General features: G+C 30.0%; 1 non-coding gene across 1 annotated transcript; it reads left to right on the top strand.

Moving 5' to 3' along the window:
* Window positions 1–4393: 4393 nt before the first annotated feature.
* Window positions 4394–4466, top strand: TRNAK-CUU (transfer RNA lysine (anticodon CUU)). Its single transcript has one exon. It is a non-coding gene; the product is annotated as a tRNA-Lys (tRNA).
* The last annotated feature ends 4708 nt before the right edge of the window (window positions 4467–9174 follow it).

The following is a 9174-nucleotide window of genomic DNA, read 5'->3' as shown; positions in this document are numbered from 1 at the left end:
GAGTTTGAGCCCAAATCTATGAGAGATGCTTTGGAGAATGACGATTGGATACAAGCAATAAATGAAGAAATTGAGCAAATTGTAAAGAAAAAAACATGGAGACTAGTACCTAGACCAAAGACAAAAATGCTATTGGAACAAAGTGGGTATTTAGGAACAAGATGAATGAAAATGGATAAGTCATAAGGAACAAGGTTAGATTGGTATGCAAATGATATGCACAAGAAGAAGGTGTTGATTACGGGGAAACAATCGCCTCTTTAGTAAGACTAGGATTTAGAACACTACTAGCATATTATGCTTATAAAGGATTTAAGGTATATTAGATGGATGTCAAATTTGCATTTTTGAATGGGATACTTGTTGAAGAAGTATACATAGAGCAGCTTGAAGGATTTGTGGATCCTAGCAAGAAAAATATGGTGTGTAAATTGTACAAGGCTTTATATGTTTTGAAACAAGCCCCTAGAGCATGGTATGAAAGACTACATAACTACTTGGTGAAGGTTGATTTTGCAAGAACAAATGATAACAATAATCTATACTTGAAGACTGGAAAGAACAATGAGGTATTGCTATCTAAATTTTTGTTAAAGATATCATATTTGTAAACAAGGAAGCATTATGCAAATCATTTTTTGATGAAATGAAAAAGGAATTTGAAGCGTCAATGTTTGGTGAGATCAAATTCTTTGTTGGTTTACACGTATATCAAATGAAGTAAGCTATCTTTGTTACTCAATCCAAATATATCAAGAAGATACTAAAACAAATTGGAATAGAAGATTCAAGATTAGTTAGTACACCTATGGTCATTAGACACAAATTATCTAAGAGTGATGATTCTATTGATTTGAACTAGACATTATACAAATCAATGATTGTAAAAATGCAATATGTTGTTCATAGTAGACCTAATATTGTGTTAACAGTTAGGATAGTTGCAAGATTTTCTGCAAGTCCTAAGGAAAATCACATGATGGTAGTAAAAAGGATATTGAGATATCTAAAAGGAACATAAGACTATGGATTGTACTACAAGAAGAATGACAAGTTTGAACTCAAGGTATTTACTAATTTTGACTGGGCAACAAATGTTGATGACAGAAAGAGCACAAGTGGAGGTGCATTCTTTCTAAGAAAGAGACTAATTTCATGGACAAGCAAGAAGTAGGACCACATTTCTCAATCAATATTTGAAGCTAAGTACATGGCAATAGTAGTAAATTGTTCAAATATCATATGGATCAAGCAATTTTTGAAAGGTATGATGGAAGAGATCACGGATCTAGTGGTTATTTATTGTGATAACACTAGTACTATTAACATATCAAAGAATCCTGTAATGCACACAAAGACAAATCATATTGCCATCAAGTATCATTACTTGAGAGAGCTAGTTCAAAACATAGAAGTGAAATTGGAGTATGTGAACACTGAAGAGAAAATAGTTGATATATTCACTAAAGTTTTAACTAAAGATGATCATGAATATCTTAGAGGTAAACTAGTTATCTACATGGAAAAGATGCATGAGTTGAAATGTCTTTAGCATTATTGTCAAAGAGGGAGATAGTGAAAGTTGTTATAATAAGAAAGAGGGAGAGATATCCAAAGGGAGAAAATGAAAGTAAGATATCCATGTGATAGGGATAAATTACTAAGAGAGAGCTCATAAGACTTACTAGAGGTGTTGCCAGATCTCATATGATAGAAAGAGCTTATGTGTTGCATATCGGAGTTATAGAGATGAGAATAAGAATAAAACTAAGGATAATGATTAAGATCTGATACATTGAGGATGTTGCTCAAGACAAAACATGTTTTAGATCGCTTGGTAACTAGAGGTGTTGCCATCAATGCCAAAGATGGAGATTGTTGGAAAATACAATTGGAAAATTGTTATGTTGTCATTGATGTCAAACCTATTGGTGAGATAGTTTGCTATTTGATCTGAGTGTCATATCTATTTCATTGATGAAGAGGATTTGAGAAGTTGTTTATAACAAAAGTATCTAGAGGAAAGGTTGAGTTATAAAGAGGAAATTACAAATGGACACTTGATTAGTTTGACTTTGACTAGATAAAGTGATTGTTTAAATCATATTGCAAGTGGAGAAGAGAGTATTGTTAAAGCCTTGAAGATGTGATCAAAGACATATCAAATGCATAGGCTTGACCGAGCAACAGAGTAGAAGATTAAGGAACTTGAAGTATATGTCAAGTGATGCTAGTATCAACCAAGTATCAGAACAAGCTGAGCATAATTAGTGTTGACCGAGCATTAGCATTGAGCGAGTGACAGTTTATGTGCCAAGCAAAAAATTTAGTAGCAACTAAGTAACCTAGTGATGACTAATTGTCAGAACATAGTGTTGGCTGAGGAACAACATTTTTACAGTTTATCAGAAATCATAACTTCTAGCCAACTAATTTGATTTCTTGAAATGTGGAAAGTGTGTTGAAGATAAGGATCAATGAGTTGGATTATGTAGTGCTAGGAGAGGATTAGGTAAATGACCTAAGGTATGGATTCATGAAGAAGTTTCTAGAAAATAAGATGATAAACAAGATGGTGATTAGAAGATCTATGGTGATGTTTAAGTGGCAAAATATTAGAATTACCTATTTAAGGAGCTATAATGACAAACTTTTAGAGAGTTCCAAAGTGTTGTTGAAAGTTGGAGCAGTTGCTGATATTATTGACTGGAGAATTTGAGTAGTAGGATGAGAAGAGTTGTGAAGAGAAGGAGAGTGATCCCTTGAAGGATTGTGAAGCGAATCAAAGACTAAGATGACAATGAGGGTCAGTCAGTGAATCAATGCATGTGAACCGAATTGAGATATGTATATGCAAAGTGAGTTGTACTTGACAAATCAAAACCTATTGTTACTTTCTAACCATTGTAAATAGTATTTGAAATCCTTTAATCAAGGACCTAAGAGTCATATTTAAATCTTTTAGCAAAGTGACATTTTAATGGAATGTTCTAAAGTCCTCTAACAAGGCCACTCCTAACAGGGTGATTAAATCCTTTGACAAGGTGACATTTAATAGTGTATTTTGTGACCTTTAACATGTTGGTTCCTAACATAGCTCACTTCAAAAGAGTGAAAAATTGGTGATATGTTACTAGTGGTTTTTTCCAAATTGGGTTTCTACGTTAAATGCTAGTGTCAAACTTGTGTGGATGTTATTTATGGTGTTTTACTAATTAATGTTTACATTCTGCAACTCTATTATATTTAGGACAATGGATAGCTAGTTGATCTTACTAAAAGTTGATTGTAGAGACGGAGCTATGGAATGATAAGTTTTGAAATTGTTTAAGTAATTGTTTGTTCAGTTGGTCCATCTGGACCTTGGATAACCAATTCACTCCCCTCTTAGTTATTCTAAATGTTCTAACAATTAATTCATTTTAACCTTACATTTTAATAAAATGGAAAGCCTCTAGAACTCATAAAAAAAATATTATTTTACAAATTTTAAAATATACAAAAATATAATATATATGTTATTTCTATTAAATCATTGGACCTTTGGAATGTAGGGTGCTCCACTAGATATCCTACTAACATGGATTAAAAGAAGAGGTAGAAACATATGTTTTGCATTTGGAGTAAGGAGACACACACACACACACATTATTGGATTAGGTTTTTCAATTAAAAGTGGAAAGCTATTTTTTATTGGATGAATAAAATAAAATTTGCATGACACTAATTGAAAAATAAAGAAATAAGCTAATGTTATGTAAAAAATTGGTAAAGTTAAATTCAAATCAAGAAATTCATAATTGATAATAGTTTGGTATTTTGGAGGATTTAAAATAATGGTTAAGCTTCAAATTTATAAGGTTAGTTAAGAATGAAAATTATGCAATTAGTTATTATTTGATTGTGGAATAGTAGTATTTAAAAACAAAAAAGAAAAATCATAATCATTTTAAATCGTAGATAATAAGGTTTAAATTTTATTAATTATGTAGATATATTAACCAAGAAAATCTTGTCCTAAAAAATATATAAGGAAGAAGCTTCCCACAAAAAAGATTCTATAATACTTCAAAAAATAAGAAAATAAATAAAAAAGATCTTTTAATTGATTCACGACTATCATAAACCAAAACTAATTACAATAACATATTAAAACTTAAGTTATTTTTTCTAATATGTTAGAAACATTTATTTATTTTATAGTCTTAAAATTGTAGTTGTTTGCACCGCTTGCAAACTAAGGCAATAATCAAAACAATATTTAGAGGTGTAGGTAACGATTTCAAGCGCTAACGTTACCTTATTATCAAGGCAGAGCGATGGGTTGAGTCGTTGGTTAGAGCTGCCGAGTTTTGAAATGAATTTGATATTGAATAACGTGAAAATTACATCTGCCCGTCTAGCTCAGTTGGTAGAGCGCAAGGCTCTTAACCTTGTGGTCGTGGGTTCGAGCCCCACGGTGGGCGCAATTTTCACCAATTTGCTACTTTTGTGAGGACAGGCTTATCAATGATGGCATCTACTTTTTAACACTATTTTAGCGGATGAAGAAATTTATGACGAAGATTCAATTTCAACATATCTATTCATTTCAATTTAAAATCAACTAGTGTCACATAATTTAGTAGTTAGTTCTAATTATAATATTATATATCACTTTAATTTTAGTTTCAATTAATATTTTTTTTTCCTATAAAAATATTTATTATATAATTAGAATTATAATTTGGTTTAAATTTATTATATTACAAAATTTGAAATTTTAAAATGACTATTATTGAACTATAATTTTAATAATTCAATAAATTTATTTATAGTTTATAAAGTAATTGCAATATTAGATTTACAATTTAATTTAGATTATTAAATATGATATAGAATAAATAAATTGAATTATAAACTAAGAACATATACTATTTTAACTTAATTTTATTTATGCACTTTATTGTATTTGCAATATACTATTGCAATCACTAATATTTAACTAGTAATTAAAACTTTCAATGACAACCAACCATATGTAAGTATTTTTTTTTTAAATTTTAAATTTTGATTTTTGTAATGTTTATTTGTGAAATTTTTAATTTTTAATTTTTTAAAAATTAATTTACTTAAACTTGATTGGCTCATATGATTGGAGTCTTATAAGAGTGGATTTTAAGCAAGCACTACCTAAACAAACAAGTGAAAAGATGAAAAAATAATTATTAATAAGAAATGTAATTATGAGTCATTATAGTATAGTTAAAATGTAGCAACTATTTTATATTAGCAAAGATGGATCACAACAACATTTTAAATTTGATAATAATTAATGTTATGAACTATTGTAGACATAAACAATTGAAAAGGTAAAAAGAATTAGTTATTAGTTAAGAATTATCAAGTCACTATAGTATGCTTAAATGATTATATTTTTAAAAGAGTAATATTTTATATAAAAAAATATTTGCACACAAATTAATTATAAATATTTTAATATTTTAATATATTAATTTCAAATATTTAATATTTAAAATAGAATGATAATTTCTTAATCTTTCTAAATTATAAATTAAAATGACTAATATTTCCTTTACAAATATTTTGTCATCCACATAAGTTAATTATATATATATATTATATTAAAAAAATTAATTTTAAATACTTAAATATTTAAAATTGAATGATTTCTTTCAAAATTAAAAATTAGATTTATTGTTTTGTAAAATTTTGATCCAAAAATGTTAAAATTAATTAAATATTAACATATTAATAAATTTATTTAATATATTATATTTTTTTAACTCTATTAATTAAACTATAGTTTACGGCAAATAAAGCCACTATGTGGCACTTGTTGAACATGTTTTCACTTATATGAACACTAATGAGTAAAAATATAATTTCACTATAGCACATTTTCATTTATCTTTTATTAGTTCCTGTCATAGGCAAATTACTTAACTTTAATAATTTACATAAATATTTCCTACAATTAATTATAGAATTGAAGTCAATAATTGTATATTGAAAATTGACAAATTCATTAAAATTATAATTTGAATTTCAAATTATAATAACTATATATTATTTTTAATAAAGTTAAATTTCAAATTATGTTTTGAGAAAAAATATTATCTATTTTAAAAATCTGTTCTAATTTTCTTTTCCAAAACCAAAGTCATATTTTTTCAATTTCTATAGATAAATTAAAAAAATCGTGCCACTTTTTTTTGGAGGAACTAAGTTGTTGTTGACCTATTGGTAAACAAATTTGTCACTTAGAAAATACGTGATTTAGCCCAATGAAGTGTGTGGTAAATCAATTTCTCCAACAGTTGGATAGGCCCTTGATATCCGACCTTCCTCTATGTTTAGAGGGGCAGTTCCCTCATAAGATAAAATTTTGATTTTTCAATAAAGATGATTACAACTTAGAATATATAAAGGAAACTATTGATGATGAATGCACCACACAACTTCAATGTTTCCATAAAATTGATCTAGACTGCTAATGAAAACAAACAAGAACTACGCTTGATAGCTATCATCAACACAATGCTAATTCATGATTCATGAATATTTACACCATACTATGAAAATACTCATACTAATGAATCAACACTTCAACAATTCAGATTTAGTAGGAAAGAGAATGCAAAATGTACTTTTCTTTTATTGCTTAACACCAAGAACTTAAGAAATGATTGATTACAAGAACAATTGTACACACTTTCCAAAAATTGCCTTGTTATCAAAACATAAGTGTTCCCTCTCTCCAAGTCCAAAAAAAGTCCCCTGTTACATTGAGATTCATGAATTTATAGCTATTCTAGAATAACTAACCTTTCGGGTTCGTAACTACTAAAAAAAGTTAGAGTTTGGACTAATCTGAAGATAGTTTGTAACCAACTCTAACTTTCAATGCTTAACTATAGTTAGAAAAAGTTAAGACATTGGCTAAAACCAAAATTGATTCTAAAGTTGACCTCTTTACAAAATATATAAACAAAAATCTAAGACAACTTTAGACATATCCACTTCTAACTTTCAACTATGATCATTGATATTTCCTGAGCTTGCTCTTTGATTTGTAGGTGCTATGAGTAGGTGAGTCAAGTTTTCCTTGTATGATCTAAATGATTTGATGACCTATGCCAAAGGCTTGTTTGATGATGATTAAACTCTGCATTTTCAACTTGCATAGATCGTGTCTTTTTCTAACTTCATCCAATTCTAGGATGCAACCTGGTAATTTTTTAATGCAAGAGTCCAATGCCACTAAGAGACTGCTCAATCTTGTCATAATGTTAGCATCTAAACTTTGTTTACTGCCAAGTTCTATGCCAATCTTTACCTCTATGCATTCCAAAATGGAAGATATGTCTGGATCTTGGGTGTGTTTGCTAATAGGGATACCTTCTACAATCATTGGTATATTCTCCAAGGCCTTCCTTTTTAGTAGCTTGCAAGAGTTTAAACTATTCTCCTTCATCCAATTGTTGATTCATGCTATCATTTTTCCATTTGATGTTTTCCAGCCATATGTCAATTCACTCTTCTTCTCCACTGGTGACTAACTTCAATGATTTGACTATGTCGTTGTCCATTCCTTTAATCTCTACTAAATTAGCATCAATTTCTCTCCAGAATGTTTGTTGTTCCTTGAGAGTTGCTAACTCTTTTTGAATGTTTTGTTGTATGTGATCTACTTTAGCATATGTAACCTTAACTTCATGAAATAGACTTGATGTTCGTTCTTTCATGCATTTTATCCATGCTTTCACCATCTTACCATAAGCTTGGAATTCTCCTATGTCTTGAATGGTTTCTTCATCAAACATCTTCTTGGGGTCTCCTGTTATTTCTGTAGATGAACTAGGGCCTAGAAAGGAATCATCGACCATTGATCAGATGCATAGGGCTCAAACTTGACACATGAGTTGATTCTTAGCATATTTATCTCTCCTTGACTATTCCATTAGGACAACAACTAACGCTTGAAAATTATTCTCTCTTCCCTCATGACTGGTCCGACCTAGATCCAATTTAGTTATGCTAAAATCAACTACCAATCTAGAATCAATTCTAGTCTTCTTTACCTTCATACCTTTATACACTAAATCAGCTATGACATCCAAATTTGGTGCTTCCAATTGGATCATCCTTTTCTTCTTTCTCTCCAAAATTTTTTGTAACCAAGATGTTGAGATATGGGTAGATGAGTCGATTACTGAAGGAACTTGTAGGACTATAGATGATAAATCCAAGTTATACACATTCTCTACAGCTAGCACCTCTTGAGTTGCTTCCAACCTTTCAAGAGACAATGAGTGTGTAGGGGATGCTATGGATTGAATAATCTCATCTATGAATGATGATGGTAAAGCATTCATCTCAGGAGCTTCATTTATAATTTTTAAAATTGGTTTTAAAGTATTCTCCTTGGGTTTTGATCTCCTCTTCCTGGTGACTACGTTGAGCTCACATGCTAAAACTAGATCAACTCCTTTATCTGGATCTTCACCATCATCTCCACCTTGTGTGCTATGTAAAGAACTAGAAGAACTAGGGATAGAAGACATAATGGCTGAAACCAATGTACCTTCTTGGAAATTATTATTTTTCTTTGCACTGCCTCTTCCTATTGATCTAGTAGCCATGACTTCTCTAACCTTATTCTTTAACTAGTTCTCAATTTTTTGAATCACAAAGAAGGTTCTTTCCTCGAGGTCTTTCAATTCTGGCAGAGACCAATTAATGTATGGCAATTCTAATAGCTATATCCACTCAAAGAAGAAAGGATCAATTAAGTTTGATCCATCCTCTTTTATGCCTATCACATCCCATCCCATTTTGTAATCAATTATTTTTTGTACTGTGAATCTCATCCAGTCCCTTCTTCTCACTTCGAAGTCATTTTCACTGTTTGTCCAATAGTCTTCCATCGTAGGGAAATGGAGATAGCCAAGTCCCAGTGCCAAGTTGTTTTTAACATACTTGCTGCCATCAAATGGGAAACAACTGTGGAAAGAGTATAAAGTCATGTTCACCATGGATCTCTTGATATTTTTAGCATCTGAAGAAGAAAGATAACTGTAATGCCCAATACCGATTGGGGAAGGAATTGATCCTTTGTTCTTGCACTTTTTTTTTACCTGATCAATTTTCTTGCAAAGTTTTGAAAGCACC

Source organism: Cupressus sempervirens, chromosome 5 (genome assembly GCF_028749045.1).
Source record: "Cupressus sempervirens isolate cs-2001-9-10 chromosome 5, ASM2874904v1, whole genome shotgun sequence".
Classification (NCBI taxonomy): Eukaryota; Viridiplantae; Streptophyta; class Pinopsida; order Cupressales; family Cupressaceae; genus Cupressus; species Cupressus sempervirens.
Note: the sequence above shows the minus strand (reverse complement) of the source record. Positions and strands in the feature narration are given on the sequence as shown.